The sequence below is a fragment of the Artibeus jamaicensis genome, unplaced genomic scaffold (assembly GCF_021234435.1).
Source record: "Artibeus jamaicensis isolate MK-2021 breed Jamaican fruit bat unplaced genomic scaffold, CSHL_Jam_final scaffold_369, whole genome shotgun sequence".
Taxonomy (NCBI): domain Eukaryota; kingdom Metazoa; phylum Chordata; class Mammalia; order Chiroptera; family Phyllostomidae; genus Artibeus; species Artibeus jamaicensis.
In genome coordinates, this window is record NW_026522042.1 from 35,264,576 (window position 1) to 35,283,345 (window position 18,770).

At 37.0% G+C, this 18,770-nt stretch overlaps 1 protein-coding gene across 6 annotated transcripts in view; it reads right to left on the minus strand.

The window, feature by feature from the left end:
- PDE4D (phosphodiesterase 4D) overlaps positions 1–18,770 on the minus strand; it is a 658,809-nt gene that overhangs the window by 235,563 nt on the left and 404,476 nt on the right. The window lies entirely within an intron of this gene.

Below are 18,770 nucleotides of genomic sequence, written 5' to 3' on the forward strand. Positions count from 1 at the left end.
ATCTCCCTCACAGGTATACAATAGTCCACTATCATTGTACATAAATAAATTGTTAAATCAACCCTATACTGACTGACATGTAGGCTGTTTCCAGTCATCCAATTACAAAAACCGCTACAGAATATTCTTGTACATATATTTTTGCACCCATACACAAGCATATGGGGTGTACATTTTAAAAACTGGAGTTGCTACATTAAAGATAGACAATATAATATAATCTCAAAGTAATACAACAGAAGAATAACTCTTAAATTTGTTGATGACTGTAGCAGCTGTTCAATTCCAATAGAGTTTAATTTTAATTACTAAGCAAACTCCATGTCTCTGTGAAAATTTAGGATTTTCCCATTCTCTGTCATGAGAGCATTAAAGATAAAGCACAATAACCTCCTTTTAAAAGAAATTCAGACAAAAGCCACATGGTTTATTCTACGTAAGCTCTGGAACTCCAGAAAGAGAAGCCTCCTTTTAATAGGCATGAATTTATTTGAATTCATTATGTGGTTTCCCAAATGCTGAGCACATTTAAAGTGACCTTTCAGCCTCAAAGTAGGAGTCTCAGAGCAAAAGGATGAAGAGAATTTGTTTCAATTAAGATAAACATCAACTGCTAAGACCCAATTAGATTATTTGAATTCCAAGAAGGCAAAACGTCATCAAAAGAAATGCAAAGCATCAGGGACAGCAATAAAAGTGCTAAAATTTAACTGTGTGACGTTTTGATGGTACAAAGAGATATTATCAAGTGTTCATGGAACACAGGGTCAGGTTAGTATGCATTCTTTCTTTTTCTTCCTTCTACTCTTTCTGGAGAGTATGGTTCTTTTTTTTCGCATGGTTCTATTTAGCTGCATTATTATCTCTACTTAAATGAACACTACTGGGCAGAATAAACTCTGTTATTCACTATGGTCAAGGAATGGTAGATATTAACTAACAAGACATTGTGGTAAACAGAATTTTATAGACATACAAAGTCTATCTGGAAAAAGTCCACCATTGTTAATATAACAAGAATGGTTTGTGCAGCATTGATGTAACCTGGCAGCTAAGGAGAGAGAACTGGAATATGCGTGAGTGAACAGTGAAGACTTCGCTGTATTACTTATTGGAGGTGTAGATACTGTTGAGTCAGCACGTGTGGCCATTGCATTCAGAATGACTGAGCAAGTGCAGCAATGAATCTGCATCACATTTTGCGTTAAGCTTGAACATTCCTCCGTGGAAAGCACTTGGATAATTCAGAAGGCTGCAGCTATGGGCAACTGGTGATCGAGTGGCCCACTCTTGCATCATGTCTTGTGCAGTTTTTTGGTGAAACATCAAATCACACAGGTGACTCAGTCCCCGTACAACTCAAATTTCACATCCTGTGACTTATGGCTCTTTCCAAAACTAAAATTCCCTTTGAAAGGGCAGAAATTTCAGACCATTGATGAGATTCAGGATAATATAACAGGACAGCTGATGGCGACTGGGAGAACTGTGTGAGGGCCCAAGGTGCCCACTTTGAAGGGGACTGAGGCATCATTGTCCTATGTACAATGTTTCTCATATCTTCTTCAATAAATGCCTCTATTTTTCATATTGCATGGATGGATACTTTTTGGATAGACCTCATATACATAACATTTTATGAATGTTAGTTCCCAAAGAATTAGAATGCAATATACACTAAAAATTTAATTCACTTATTTTTGGTCGATATCATCGTTTCCGACACTGTTTTTTTATGATCCACCAACTACTTGAGAACTTAGAGCATGACCATAGGATGATGACTGTGGAGATGACTGGTGATAGGTTTTGGTGAATGTAGGCCAAAAGTGCATTTGCTGTTCAAAGATGACAGAACCCATTCACGAACCACTTAAGAGTGGTCAGGAGAGAGAACACTATTTATTTCCTGAACGGTCTTGCCTATCAGAACTTCTGTCTTTGGGACCCTCCATTCCTCACAGTGGACATACCCTACTGGCAGCTGAAGGCCAACAGTACAACCTTTGAGAAGATTACTAGAGCCAGTTGGTATAACCCTTTTTTTACACACCTGTATCTACTAACTGGTTATGCTCTGAACTGAAAGCTTAACTAGATTTAGCCCACAGAGGCCTAGAACACTGAAATCTACATACCCATAGCAGAGGAGAATTCAATGTGCATGAACTGGTGGGCACCCCACTACCTAAAGTTGGGGTAAACTTTTCATGAGAAAACAGAGATGCTCCTGTTGTCTTTTAAGAATGATCACAGGGCCAAATAATTCTTAGAGATTTCTGAGGATTCTGTCTTTTCCTTAGCTGAGAGAGGCATTGAAAAGCAGAAATACCTTTAGCCTAAAAAAGTGCCCTTCTAATCTAGCAAGCCAAATGTTAGCAAGGTCTTTGCATAAAGAAGATAGATTTGCAGCAGCATACCATCCTGAGGGCACTTTTACTCCAGAAAGCCTTCCTTCTACACTTAGGTGAAGTTCACTGTCTCAAACTTTGGCTCACCAAGGTTCCCAGGAACACATTCTAGAACCAGAAGTTGGTGTCAGACATTGAAAACAACCCAACCAAAGACCAACACTGGGGATAGATAGTGGGGAATCCATTATTTCAGGATTTCTAATTTTTCACTGGAAACCTGAATGTGAGGGTCATATAAATGCAAGGTCTTTAGAAAGCTTTCTTTCATTTATTTTCTTTTTTAAATAAATGACTAAAAAAAGGTGATTTTTGTTCTGTTCTTCGTACCTGCTAGGTAGTCAAGTCCATTGTACCTGCTGTAATCTCAGTATTTTTTGCTCAACTGGTTCCTTTAGTTCTCAGCTTTCCTGACTACCCTACTTAAAGTACTTTTCCAGGACACCCCCAGCCACACACACGTGTGAACTCTGTCCTTTCTGTATCCTCTTCTCTGCATTTATAAGATTAGAAATAATTTCATTCATTTAATTAGTTCTGCTAAGTAAGTTCCATGATGGGGGAGGCACCACTGTAACTCCAGTGCTTTGCATATAAGAGACAAAATATATTTGTCCTTAAAGAAATATATAGAAACCACCCTATATAAAACTGTAGAAAAGTATCCTAAACAAAAATCATGTTGAACTATTTTCTAAAAAAAAAAAGTATATCTATTTATACCCTCTTGTGGTTTCACTGTAGGGTGTTATTAAAATAAAAATAACTCATGTATATTTAAGAATTAAATATAAAGCAACATTTCTAAATACTATAATATTTAGAAAATATAAATATTTTTAAGAAGGCAATGTCAAGAACTTTCCAGTTTAGCTGTAGCTGGAAGTGAAGTTGATTTCTTCCATATTCATGTAAATTTATTTAATAGAATACTAAGTTTAGATTAAGCCAAGATTATAGGTATTCATCCTTAAATAGTAAGATTTTGCCTAGAGTTGTCATGACATATTCTCAGTAAAATTTTCATTATTATTTCACATGTGAAAGATCTAAGTGAAAGTCATGTATGTATCATATCATATACCATTGCAAAAATGGTAAATTGCAAAAATTCTTCCATCCTCAAATAGTGACTTGTATCAGAGTGATCTGTATCAACACTAACATGAAAACATACACAAGACAATATTAATAGGCATTTTTGGCTCCTAATAATAATAATCTGGCTAATACTTATTTGATTTACTATGTACCAGGCATGGTGTCAAGAAAGCACTTTCCATGTTTCCTGTTATTTAACCTTCAAAGGAACTCCATAGGCTGTTTCTCTCCTTGTCCAAGATCACTCAGCTTGTAAGTGGAGGTGCCTAGTTTTGGACTGAACCTGAAGTTTTGACTTCAGGACGCACATCATGTCTGCTGTACATGTTGTTGGCAATTTCAAACTGCCCCTGAATTTCAATAGCTCCCCTCTATAATGGTTCCCTAGGGCCTAAAACAAAATTGGAATACCTGGAATGCAGTCAAACAGATAAGGTCCAACATCAAAATGATATCAAGGCTTACAACCAGCTATTAGCTTTTCCATAGAAGAAAAAGGATATATCTACAAAGACATACAGAACATGACCATTTGCCTCACACCTGGTGCAGGAAGCTTAACATGCTGCATCTAACTTGCTAAGCTATTTTTTATTTCTTTATGTAAAATGGTTAAAGGGTTTCTTAGATAACTGAGAAAAAAGAAATACTTTCTTTTAAATATTACAGATTAAATATCATTACATGCAATATAACTTTCCACCTACCAGCAAAAGCAACTTGGAATTACTCAGAGTCCCTCTACAAATCTTTCTTAAATCACCAGACTTGTAATGAAGGATCAGCTCTAGTTTCTATCACTCCTCTTGGTCACAACTTATATAAGAAATACCTCCTTTCCCCCACCAGTATTCATGAATTTATTCAGGATGCTATCCTAAGTCACAGAATGCTAAGATTGAGAACACACTTTATAGATGTTTTCATGGATTTAACTTTCTGTTCCATCAAGTTTTATTGGAATTCAGAAGTTCCAGCATTAGTTGAACACACAAGACACTACCCTTTCTTTCATCTGACTATCCGAATCTCTACCCTGTCTTACCTTGTCTCTACTCGGCTTAGATTGTCACCCATCTGAAAAGACTGTCTTGAGAGTCTTTTTCTCTTTGTCTCCTCAAATAGGTTTAATTTCTAAATTTGTACACTAGAATACAGAAAGTCAAAGAAGACTTTAAAGAAGAATTTTATTCGGAAATATTTGAGAAGATACTAAGGTACTCATTTGGTACTCAATTAAATCTTTCCTTGAAGGAGAGAGCATTTTTATGTGAATTTGAAATTTACAGGGTTGGTTACACCTATGCAATACTTAGGAAGCAACCGAGGGAACATAAAATGCCGAGGGCAATTGGCACTAAGGGAATTTGATACCTTAAACATTTTGGGAAACCAAACTCTGCATGTGTAGGTCTGTATTCCTTCTCCTTCATATATATATATATATATACATATGTTCACTAACACACAAATGGCATAGATTATAGAAATAAATGTGTTTGATGCTTTGAACACATTATCTAGTTTATTGAAATAAATTATCTAAAACTTTTATTCATGCATTAGAAATTCAGGCAATTTTTAACTGTTAGGAAACTACATGTGTAGAATTTAAAAGAAAAAAACTTTGTGCTTTATATATGAAATTACCAAGAATTTACAAAGTCAAATCACCAACAGAATAGATACCAAAGTAGAAAAAAAACTTCAAAAGCTAGTTACTTAAGAGGAAATGACTAAGGCTATAAGGCTGGGAGAAAAAGGAAATTCAAGTAAAAAATTAATTTAAAATGTACTTAAAATCTTATAAATACATTTTGTAAAGTTTATAAACAAAATCATAGCATTGTTCTGACTACTGGCTAATGTTTATAAAAGTTGCTTATTGAGTTGGCTGGGATGTGTACTGAAGAGGCAGGTTATACTGAATGGCGTGCGTTTTGAAGTTGGACTGAGCTCAAAACTACTGGTATAGAATTGGAGCCATTATAAATGCACAAAATGCCAGTGGTCTAGATGTGTAACTGGGAATCATGTAGTAATGTGGTTCATCATGAAAGTCTGACAATAATTTTGTATTTCGTTGGCAAATAGGCTTTCCACTTATGACCAGTTCTATGGTCAACTTATGTAACAGTTGTAATCCTTGAGGGTAAATCCTTTACCTTGAACTACAACGGTACATAAATGCCATTTTCATCTGATCCTCTACATGGAATCTGGTCTTTACCAATTCTTTCAAAAGTTTCTATTAGATTCCTATGAGTTAACACAGTCTTACATAGAGTAATGCATTTATAACCATGGCTTATGCATGATGCCTTTCCTCTAAGATCAAGACATAGATGTCTACTCTGGCAATTTTATTCAACATAGTATTGGAAGACTTAATCAGAGCAACCAGACAAGAAAAAGAAATGGGACATCCAAATTGGAAAGAAAGAAGCAAAACTTCATTCTTTCTATTTATATATGGAATCCCTAAACATTCCATCAAAAAACTGTCAGAACTAATAAACAAAAAAGTTGTAAGTACTTGCAAAATACAAGATCAAATGTAAATCTTTGTCGCATTTCTAAAGACTAAGACTATCAGAAAGAGAAATAAAACAACCCCATTTACAATTGCACTGAAAAAAAAAAAACTATGGATACATTTAACCAAGGAGTTGAAAGACCTATATATTGAAAACTACAAGAAGTTAAAGACAGAAGTTGAATAAGACACAAATACATGGAAAGATATACTCTGCTCATGGGTTAAAAGAGTCTATAGTTAAAATGTCCATATTAGCCAAAGGATGTTACAGATTCAGTTCAATCCCCATCAAAATTTCAATAGCATTTTTCAAAGAAATAGAACAAATAATCCTAAAATTTGTATGGGGCCACTAAAAACTCCAAGTAATTAAAGCAATCTTGAAATCTTGAGAAAGAACAAAGGTGGAGGTATCATGCTCCCTGATTTGAAACTATATTATGAAGCAATAGTAACTAACATAGTATGGAACTGGTATAAAAATAGACACATGGATTATGGAGCAGAATAGAGAGTCCTGAAATAAATCCATGCATATATGGTCAAGTAATTTACAACAAAATGGCCAAGAATATATAACAGGGAAAGAACAGTTTCCTTAATAAACAGTGTTGTAAAAACTGGACGGCCACATGTAAAAGGATGGCACCATTTTACACCATACACAAAATCAAACTCAAAATAGATTGAAAACTTGGCTGTACAACCTGAAACCATAAAACTCCTAGCAAAAAACAAAGGTGGTAAGCTACCTGACCCAGGTTTTAACAATGATTTTTTGAATCTGATACCAAAGCCCAAAAGAAACAAAAGTATATCATACTAAAAAGCTTTTGCACAGCATAAAGCAAAACAAAGCAGAACAAAAACCTCTAAAAACCTATCAACAAAATTAAAAGGCACTGTATTGAATGAAGAGCAATATTTGCGAAGCATATATCTTGTCAGTTAATGTCCAAAATATATTAAAAACTAATAAAACTCATCAGAAAACAAACAACCCAATTAAAAAAGATCTGAATAGACATTTTTCCCAAGAAGACATACAGATGGCCAACAGGAGCATAAGAAGATGCTCAACATCATTAATCATCAGGAAAATGCAGATCAACACCACCACGAGATTACCTCACACATGTCAGAATGGTTATTATTGAAAGACAAGAACTTCCCAGTGTTGGCAAGGAGTAAAGAACACCCTTGTGCACTGAGTGCAGCATTGTTTACAATGGCCAAGTACAAAAGTAACCTAAATGTTCATTGGTAGGCAAATGGGTAAAGAAGCTGTGATAGTGATGTAGACACACACAGAGGAATATTATTTAGTTATAAATAAAAAATGAAACAGCATGGATGCACCTTGAGGGCACTATGCTAAGTGAAATAAGTCAGAGAAAGACAAATACTGTTTGATCTTACGTGTGAAAACTAAATAACAAGCAAACAAAAGCCAAAGAAACAATGACAAAAAAGTCAAGTTCATAGATACAGAAAACAAATGAGTGGTTGCCAGAGGCAGAGGGTAGGGGATGGGAGAAATGGATGAAGGAAGTCAAAAGGTAAAACAGAACAACACATGCCCCCCTCAATGAAACCCACAGAATCTCATGACCACAGTATTAATAACGCTTTAGATATGCCATCCAGACACTTTACACACTTCGATATTCATGCACAGAGTATTAACATTTTCAAAGTATTAATAAAATAAGTAAATCAGACTGTAATCAATCATAGCAATAGTGAAATGAGTATATTTAGAGAGCTGGCAAACAAGCCAGCAGCAGTTATTTGTGGAAATAAAGAGTTTATTTCTCTAATTACTGAAACAGAGCCATCAAGCACTTTTCAAAATTTCATTAGTAATAAAAGTATCCTGAAGATTATCTATAAAGTTAAGCATCTTAGTAAGAAGTTAAATTGTCAAATATTAATTTCTGAGTTATTTTTATTTAAAATTCACTTTTCCAGGTATTTTTCTGAAGTTCTCTTCCTATAAATACATAAAAAGTGTCCCAGTTTACATATTTTACACTTAAAAAAATTAGAGACTAAATTCATCTCAATAAATAAGAATCTATTGTTTTTGAGGATTGTTTAAATATAATAAATTTAAATATTTAGTTTGGGCCCTGGCTGGTGTGGCTCAGTGAATTGAGTGTCAGCTTGCGAACCACAGGGTCGCAGGTTCAATTCCCAGTCAGGGCACATGCCTGGGTTGTGAACCAGGTCCCCAGTGGTGGGTATGTGAGACTCAACCACACATTGGTGTTTATCTTTTTCTCTTTCTCCCTTCCTTCCCCTCTGTCTAAAAATAAAAAATAAAATCTTTGGAAAAAAATAATTAATTAATTTGGCTGACACAACCTTATTAGGAAGTGATTAAATAAACAATTTATTTGGAATGAAAATATCTGTCTGGCTCAGGGAAAATATTTTAGTCTAAAAAATAATCAAATATTCTATATTTATTTCTTATTATCTCACCCTAAATTCAAGTAGTGAGGTTCTTAAATTATTCTGTTCACCACTGGATTTCTGAAAGCAACTGAAAAATAAAAACATTTTTTTTAAACTATAAATGTACTTTTTTGCCATGAAAGTTATATGTATATATATCACAAGAATATACTAGCATGTAAAACTAGAAATCCTCTTTCTCACAGAAATATTTTGGAGAGTCACTAGATTGGAAATTTTGTAAAGGTGAAAGTGTGTATTTCATCACTGTCTCTCTAACAGCCAGCAGGGTGCCGGGGCAGAACCGGTTTAATGAACATTGTTAAATGAAGCAATGAAAAATGCACCTTTACTTTAGCAACTAATAGAGAAGCAGGAAAAAAAGAACCTCTTGCCAAAGGACTGTACATTTTAAGGTACAGGATCTGATTTAATGGTCAAATGGCTAGAAAATATTTTGAACAACACTAAAAACAAATAAATTCTTATATTAGAGCCTAAGTTTTTAGCATCCCCAAATACTTAAGTCTAGAGTATGGTAATACTAAAAGCTAACTTAACCATGGGGAAAGTTCACAATACACACAGGAATGCTAACCCTGACTTGGAGATCAGAGGTCAACTCCATTTGTTAAGGCATTAGGGCAAACTTGAATGACTCTGATTTAGCATCCCAGCTATGAAATTTACCAGATGTGACAGCTATGTTGGGCTTCGAAATGTCTTGATGAAGCTGGAGTGAGCCTGAAGTGGCGGTCTTAGTACTGAGCTCCAACAGGTCTCTCACTGCATATAATAATAATCACCCCATTGATAGAGTCAGAGGGTCCCCCATATTAACTGTGTGATTAACATATGCAACAAACATTAGCATTTCAAAATGCACCAGGCATGACAAGTTGATGGAACTGAGTTGAGTTGCTTGGACAAGGAGAAAACGTTGAGGAGTACTGGGTAGTGTGGGTTCTAGCATGCGAGACACATGGACGTACGGAGAGAAGTATGGAGACCAGAATCACCAGTGGTGGCGGTGAAGTGAGGGCGAAAGCTACAGGAACCAGGCAAAAGTCCTCCCAGATATGTTACAACTTCTTTTCATGCATGGACTCCAAATTTTGCCTGCACAACTCACCCAGTAAACTCCCTAGCACAAAGCCACCTACCAGAAGAAAGCTAAAAACAAAAAGAAACTGTAACACTTTCTTTATAATGTGGAACAACTCACTGTTCTTCTCCATGTAACAGACAGATGTTGCATACAGATGACGGAATAGGCAGTACGCTGGGAAAAGGGGTGCAAAAATAAACCCAGTCCAATACTTTTATTATTTACATGAGAAAGACCTTTACGGAGAAATTTAACATGTGTATCTGGGAAACGTTTGTAAAATAATTTCCTAATTATAACAGCACCTCTATAAAAGGCATGTTTGCTAGTAGCAGGTTTGATTTTGGGTGTTTTATATTACCATGGAAACACTTACTGCTTCATATACAGTTAGGCTCAATTTTTACTGCAGGACTCAGATAAATAATTGGGAGTATTTTTTTCCAAGCAAGAGACTCAGAGAATCTATAGTGGTCTGTTTTTTTTTCTACCTCTAATTAGCTTACCTCCACCCTCAATCACACCTTTTAACCTAACGTACAATTGTTAATTATAACAATGCAATGTTTTCAACACATTTTTTAAAAAAGACTTTATTTAGTTAACTTCAGGGAGGGGAAAGGAGGAAGAAAGAGAGGGAGGGAAACATCAATGTGTTGCATGATTGCCTCTGGAACGCCCCCCACCTAGGATCCAGCCTGCAACCCAGGCAGGGGCCCTGACTGGGAATCAAACCGAGACCTGTTGGTTCACAGGCCAGTGCTCAATCACGGAGCCACACCAGGCTGGGCTTCAACACCCTTTACATGGGGAACTACTCATAACAAAATACGTGTACCAGAGACTATGGAATGATGATTGCTGTCACTAAGCTTCTGCTTTCTCTACATTTCAAGCCTCTACGCTTTGCAGCTAGTCCTGAAGCAATGCTCCAGGCCATAAGAAGGGATCTAATCAGATCTCATCTTTTTTGCCTAGCATGGCAGGGCACACTAAACGGGAGTCCTGCCCAGCCTGGGGCCTGGTGGGGAGGATGAGATTCAGCTATGGAGATAACGATCTGTAAATTACACAACCAAGAATGCACATTAGGACTAGAGGAGCCTATGTCTCTTCTGAAGACACAGGCAAGGTCTAGAGTGAGATCACGGCAAACCTGAGCCACCAGCCAGCCCCAGGTAGGAAGGTTATGTGGAGAAAGTCTTCACCCAGATGTACCCAGGGATAATGAATCCCCTGCCTAGGACTGTTTCTCTAGAGGATTCTGATCAATTTTAAAGTCAGTAAGAGGCATTTTAACTTTGAACTGACTGCTTCTAATTCGGCCACCATCTCCATGTGTAGTTCACTTCTTTGGTCCACCTGAACAGAGGTATGTCTTCTTCGAATCACAGTGTTAATGGGATTTATCCAGGATACTTAGTTTTGTATAAATGCTCAGTTCTGAGATGTGTCTAAGAAGACTGTGTTATGGCAGAAAAGGCTTTAAAGATTAAATCATCCCTGGCTGGTGTAGCTAAGTGGATTGAGCACAGGCCTGGGAACCAAAGGATCGTGGTTCAATTCCCAGTCAGGGCACATGCCTGGGTTGCAAGCCAGTTCCCAGCAGGGGACGCACAAGAGGCAACCAGACATTGGTATTTCTCTCCCTCTCTCCATCCCTTCCCCTCTAAAGATAAATAGAAAAAAAAGAACGATTAAATCAGTTTTCACATTTATAGTTCTTGATTATTTAAAAAGTCCCACTAATACACAAACTTAAAAATGCATAATTGAAGCTAACATTTCCTGAGCACTCATAAGGAGTCAACCACTGTGCTAAGAGCCAGGTTGATTAACTCATTTGACATATTAACATACATATATATATCATAGCTAAAGATAACATTTTATAATTTTTAAAAGTACGTGAATACATGAAATTATCTTATTTGCCATACAACCTTAGGCAAGTCAGTTCACTACAGGAGGTCTCGGTTCCTTTAATTGTGTGCTGAGGGATATTATGAATGGGGGCCTCGCAAGCTTGATGGGGCGGACCTAACAGGATAATTCTTGTCAAATGCACAGCCTGGGGCCTGCCACACAGTAAACGCTCAATAAACAGCAATTCCCATTATTTTCGTTTCTGTTGCAGGTATATTGGAAGAACAGAAAGGAACAAGCTTAGAATTTCAGGACACAGATTTTACCTACTTAATTAACTATGGGACTTCCTAACGTTTAAGAATCAGAGCTCAGTGGTCTGCCAGAGGACTTTGGTGAAAACACTGCTTTGAATGTCCTTCACGAGGCAGCTAAGGGGTCTTCCCCCACGATTCTTTGATACTGCTCCAATTCCAGGTTTTGAGAATACTCAAAAAATGACCGAATTATCATGGCATTAGTTAACTTCTTAGGCATAAATTTAAGAATAACATTACAGTCTCACACAAATTATAATAGAACTGCTTTTATGCATTTGCCCGACAGACTGAGGTTTAGCTCCCTGATCTCAACTTCATTTCTGATTTTTTAAAAAACTTATTTCCCCAACAAAACCTTTTGCCACATAAGCATTGGCATTGCTTCTAACAATTTTTCTTGACCCTGCTTGACCAGGAATCTTAAAGACTAGCACAACTTTTTTTTTTTAATTTCCAAAATGGGGTTAAGTGTGGGGAGAATTAGATTATAGGTTCTTCTCTGTGGTCCCTTTCAGTTCAAAAATTTTATGGTTCTCCTCACTGGCCAAATGCCAGAGAGGAAGAAGACAGTGCAGTTTATAGTCTGACTGGAGAGAGTGTCAATAAACTGAACATAGGAACTGGCTAGATCCCTAAAGATCAGAGCTGTGTCAAAGTCCGTTTTCTACTTCTTGACACATCTCCATGGTCCATGGTCAAAGGCTTGTATGAGAATCATGAGGAAGAAGACAGATAAACACAAAAAGGAAACATGTTTTTGAGATGCACAAGGTTAAAAGGAAAACTGGAACAATCTAGAGTAGGAAGCAAAAGTATAAGCAGCTGACTACTTTTTGGAATACCATGAGGCAGAACCAAGCGTGGTCCAAGAAGTTTAGATAGTAGAAAAGAGCCGATAAAACAAGAACACCAGCAACAACAAATGTGGGATTTAGACCATGTTGTACAAGCTGCGTGACTTCAGTTTTACCTCATACAGTTGTTCTGAGGACAAAATGAGCTTAACTGTGTCAAGTACCAAGTTCAATGTCTAACAAAGAGTAGATGCTCAAAATATAGCTATCACCATTCTAATGGTTACTATGCAGACTATCACTACACACCTAGGAGCTGCTGTCCTAGCCAGCTGGTGATCCAGATGCTAATCAGCTACTTAATGTTCTCTGACAAAGTTGTAGTATCAGATGAAATATTATGGCAATGACTACAATTCCACCGGTTAAAAGTTAACACACTTTGCAATAATCTATCCTAACTAAGACAGTATCCGTCATACAAATTCTTTGACACACACACAAAAGTCTGTGCCACATTGCAATGGAATGAAATCATAGGTGATAGAAATATTTTTTGCATTTCACATACATCTGAATATTTCATGCATATGAATTGAAAGAAGTTGAATTCCTCATCTGGTATGTATTTTAAACAGGAAGGAGAGTTAGGTACAATGGGAGTACTCTTCTGTATGAAGTTTGAGAACAATTACATATTGAAACTATGTTTTATGAAACATTTCCTTTAACGAGTCACACTGGTGCTATCTGTAATTCAAAATTCATATTTTGCATTAGGAAAGAAGACCATGAAGTCACTCACCAGCAGCTTTCAAATGTCATAAAGGAGAACCTTCTTATCTACTGATTCACTATCCCTATATCTACTGATAACTAAAGAGAAATGGGTTAAAATTTAAACAAGGGAGATTAGCATTAGATATAAACAAAACTTCTTAACCATGCAGGTTGTAAATTATCAGGGCTGTTTCCTGTAAGGAAGCTTTGGAAGCCGCAGTCCTGGTGTGCACGCATTTTACATGCAACTTCTAATTTTCTAATGTTTTGTTTTCCCTCGCATGTAGTAGAGAGAAAGGACCGGCAGTTCACTCCCCTAATCCTCTGGCGAAGTTCTTAGGGCTGAGATGAAAGGGGGGAAAGGTCCTCTACATTTAGGACCATTAAGGGCACCTTTGCCCGGAAGGTGGTTAAACGGAGTACGGTGCTAGATGGCGGGTGTCTGGTTCAAAACGAGCTGGAGCTCTGCCTTGCTGCCCTCCCCTCCCATCTTCTGTAGCCACACTTCTTCAGCCTTTCCCTACAATCTTACCCTTACTTTTTTCTTTCATTCTGAAGAGCAGTTTACCTTTGCCTCCCCCATTCACATTCTTACCCATCAGTCAGGATGCTCCTAGGAGACCCAAACAAACCATTGGCTCTCTCAAACTGTTTAATTCTCAAACCATTAGAAGGCTGAGAATTGATAATAACTACAGGTAAATTATATTTCTCCTGTTATATAAGAAACTACATCCATAGGTTCTGGGATTCTCCCTATTCTCTGTTCCTTTGAAGAACTTCCTAGGTCAGGCCAAACCTGACCACACAGCGAAGCATTTTGAGAACCCAGACCTACCACAGGCATAGCCTTCCATCGGTCATCTTCACACGGTTACACTTAGTAGTGCCTCACTCAGGCTCTGTCTTTGGGCCCCTGTGGTACCCCAGCCCTTCCCACAGGCCCTGATCCCTTGATAGGTTTGGTGCTTCAGGCTAGAAGCTTACTTCTGCTATTCATTTTCTAATATATTTTCAACCTTTGCTTTCTTGAGAAGTTGGATAATCCAACTTTGGGAGGGCTCCAACGAATGTCAGGACTGTGCTTTCTTTCTTTATGACTCTGCTCCTCAACAGCCTAGTTCAGAGCCTCCAGGTCTCATTCTTGCTGCCTTTATCCAGGCTTTATTCTGTATGTTTAGTAATAATTGTTTCTCAGAATAACTCCACAGACCCGCCAGGTATCCCCCCTAAGGACAATCTCCTTGAAGACCTCAGCAACAGTTCCCTCCTTTAGTTTCATGTTAGGAACCACTTTTCTCAATCTTGCTAGTGACAGTTGGGTGTAGGAATGCTTAGTCATTCCTGTCCCCATGATTACATTCATGTTCTCTTCCTTTCTGATTTAATAACATTCCCTCTATAATTGGACTGACTGATAGAGGGGCAAAGAAGGGAGCTACTCCTTGACTTCCACTGAAAGGCAAGTCTCAGTGAGGGGCCAAAACCTTGGTGCACCCCAGATCAGGGAGGAAGCTCCAGGTGACACCAAGTGTGGCTGCACACACATCAACAGCCAGTTCTACTCAAGTGCAGCCGAAAGAGCACAGTGCCACCACGGATGCAGGAGGCAGTGTTTTACAGACTTTTCTCACCCTGACACTACAGAAAAAAGAGACAGGCTGAGACCCCCTTTTGAAATACCCAAACTAAAGAAACCATCTTGCTTCTGAAGAATGCAACACCCATTCAGCATTTCCTTACCAACTGCCATACTGAATTCCTTGAGTGTCAGCTATGAATATAGTATCTGATGAGTGAAGATGTTCCCTTCCGAAACAAATATAAAACAAATTCATAAAAAATAAGAAGGTAGCCCTGGCTGGTGTAGCTCAGTGGACTGAGCACGGGCCTGTGAAGCAAAGGGTCACTGGTTTGATTCCCAGTCAGGGCACATGCCTGGGTTGCAGGCCAGGTCCCCAGTAGGGGACACATGAGAGGCAACCACACATTGATATTTCTTTCCCACTCTTTCTCCTTCCTGTCCCCTCTCTCTAAAAATAAATAAATAAAATATTAAAAAATAAAGTGTTTGTTTTAAAAAATAAGAAGGTAAATAAAATTAATGTATCTTTCTCTTAAGTTAATGTATCAGAACTACTGTAACTCTTCTGTGATTTCCTAGAAATGAGATTGTCCCATCACTTGAAAGTCTTTCATAGTAGAAATGTTTGGACTATTGTTACGTGAATTTCCCAGGAAGTTGAATTAGCAGCAAAGTTTATCCCAGTCCATAGAGGGATACAGAAAACACAAATGACTCTCCAGTGGTAGGCGGCACTACAGAATATGGAACTAGAAAGAATCTTAGTAGTTTGTTAGCTTAGTGTTTTTCAAACAATATCCCTTGGAACCTAGAGCTCTTTAGAGGTACTGCAAAGATAGAAATTGGGTTTGGGTGGGGGTAAACTCAGTGGCTGTTTTATTGTTATATGTACGTTTATATATTTCAACTTATATATTTAATACATATATTTATAAAATTATCTCTATATATCAAGTATACATATAATTTTAAATCTTTTATATATACACCTTTATATTAGCATTTTACTTGTAAAAAGTCCTCCGCTGAAAAAACACATTTGAAATGGACTGATCCAGGTCACATCCTTTATTTTACAGGTGAGTACACCTGGCCATAGAGGGAGTAGGTGGGTTCTCAGGGACACGAAGCAAACTGGAAGTAGAGTGGACGAAGGCCTTTTTCAGGGAACTTCATAATTTACAATTTTTAAAAATATAACTATTTGAAATCTACTTGTACATTCCTAGTTGTGTTTTAAGTAATTCTCAAGGTATCTGAATCACTTCTAAATACTACGTATCTCTAAGTCTATTATATAACAGCTGTGATACAAACTTAGGTAATAGGATTGAAACACTTATCACGTGGTTAAAACTCTGAACCAGCCTTGAAGAGCCCTCATATCTAAGATAGTCACAATGTACATTGGACAGGCAGAAAGCACGCAAAATCCATTTGCTTCCCCCTTTATAATAGCTTCTGAGACAGCTTCTAAGAGTATTTTTCAAAGTTGACTTAAAACACTATGAAACCTAATACAAAGCCTTACAGGGCTTGTAGAGAGCAAACTTAAACTTGCTAACATAATTGGAAAGATGATCTATTCAAAACCGGGGGAGGTTGACCTTTTGCTCTTTATGTCTCTCCACAGGAACAGATGACCTTACTTGCTACCAGCAGAGAACACAGTGGCCTAGGACTAAAACTGCAGGAGTCTTTCAACGAGCATCTTTAACATCCAACAGCAGCCCTAAACTTCCTGGGCAACCATCCCTCTAAAACAACAACTTCTGACTTACTGCTTCAATCACCCAAAATCTAACCCAGTATTTTAATGCATTTAGATATAGTCACAAGATAGGCAGTTTCGCAGTGGCTAAAATCCTACAGACAGCAGAGGGAGGCAATGTGCTAGGGTAAAAAGAGCGCTGCCTTTGGAGCAGACAGACTTGGGTGCTAATCCCAACCTTTAGTGGCCCTGATGTGGCCTTGCCTGAGTCCTTACATCTTTTAGGGTCATTTTCTCATCTTTAAATGGGGGTTAACAACTCCTTCAACACTGCCATAAAACTAAATAAGATGTATGTAAAATTTTCCTCAGAGTCCTCATCTGTAAAAGACAGTCCATAAAATGAAAGCTGGAAGTATTATTATCAGAAAGGCAGAGAAACGCTGATCTGTGAAATGAAGAACCAGAGCACAGAAACAGTATTTACAACTGCTTGAGATACGTAAGTAAAAAAATGAAAATAGCTGAGGAGGGAATAGTGGGGGCTATGAGTCAGACTTTCACTGAATGTTAATGCTTTACATCTTCTTTATTCTCAGTTATAAAACTAATAGTTTTTGTATAATCAATGCTTTTCATTATGGTCATGAAGCCAAAATAAGAATTCTCAGCCAGGCTGAATTTTTACAACTTTAGGGAGAGAGTTGTTAGGAAAAAAACAAAAAACAAGCACCTTTTGACCTGAGCAGCAATGGTACTCAGAAAATTGTATTTGCTTAAAGCTTGTTTGCCATATTTACAGTAGAAAAGCACAATGACAATAAGAAAGTCTCTCCTGACTCCACTTCTGCTAATTTACCCTATAAAGGGACCGACCACTTGACTGGCTAAGTTACACACTTTTTCTCTACATCTATAGATCTAAGTAAACTTTTTATATTTAGTAATATTTCAAAATTTGCTTTATAAAATCCTCACAATTACATTTTAGACAGACGCATCTTTCCTCCCCCCCCCAAAATAGATAGAATATTGGTCAAGAAAACTGGATTCTGTTCTTTTCTGCTGCTACACATTCATTATTTGCCATCTACTTGTAATGAATATCTCAGGTTTTTCATCATGTAATTAGAGGGGTTCCTACACACATATGTATTTCCCCTAGATTCCTAATCTATAATCTATATAGGTTTTACTATATATATGTAAATACAAATAAATGAATAAATATGAATAGAGTATTCAAATGATAAAGAGATAATAAAATGGTAAAATTGTAATTACAGCAATTACAACCTCAGGCTAAATGATTTAGAGGCAGCAGTGATATAATCAAACCACTATATTATTAATAGATCATCACATGTAAGATTAATAACAGGGAAGGTTTACATAATGTACAGTTAAATCTAGGAATCATTTGCATAGAGAGACATTTAATTCTTATATAACAAACATTCTGATCCCAACACTACATATTTCAAATTAAATGTACTGATATATATATTCACAAATCAACCTTTAAAAAATTTTTTTTGAATTGTGTTCTTATTTATTTATAAAATAGCTTACACAATTTAGGATAATAAACCACAGGAGTGGTGGGTACAGATGGACTATAACAATCTCTGAGGAGCAGAGGATGTTAATGCTACTAGTCTCCTGAAGTGAACTACTCATTGCCAACTGACCCATGAATTTAGAAGAAAGTCCCCTGGTAGTTTCGGCAAAAAGGATGATGGGTTGGTTAAATTCTATTCATTCAAGTATCAGTTCCTGTTTTCACACAGGTAGGATAGGAATCACCACTGAACAAAAATCATTTCTTCTATAAACTTTGATTACCCATTTACATTAGAGAGTTATACTATCTGGTAATTAATTTAAGAATTCTAAGTATTTCCCTGCACTTATTATTTGCCATAAAAGAGCCACATGAATTGACTTGTAGATGCATACCCTTCTTTAGATATACTCAAGGAGGAAGTTTTTGCAGGGACTTTTTTATAAGGAGGAGTTGCAAGTGATATGAGACAAAAATCTCTATGATTTACTAAAACTCACAGAAATACTACTGAAGGGACAATTCTTGATT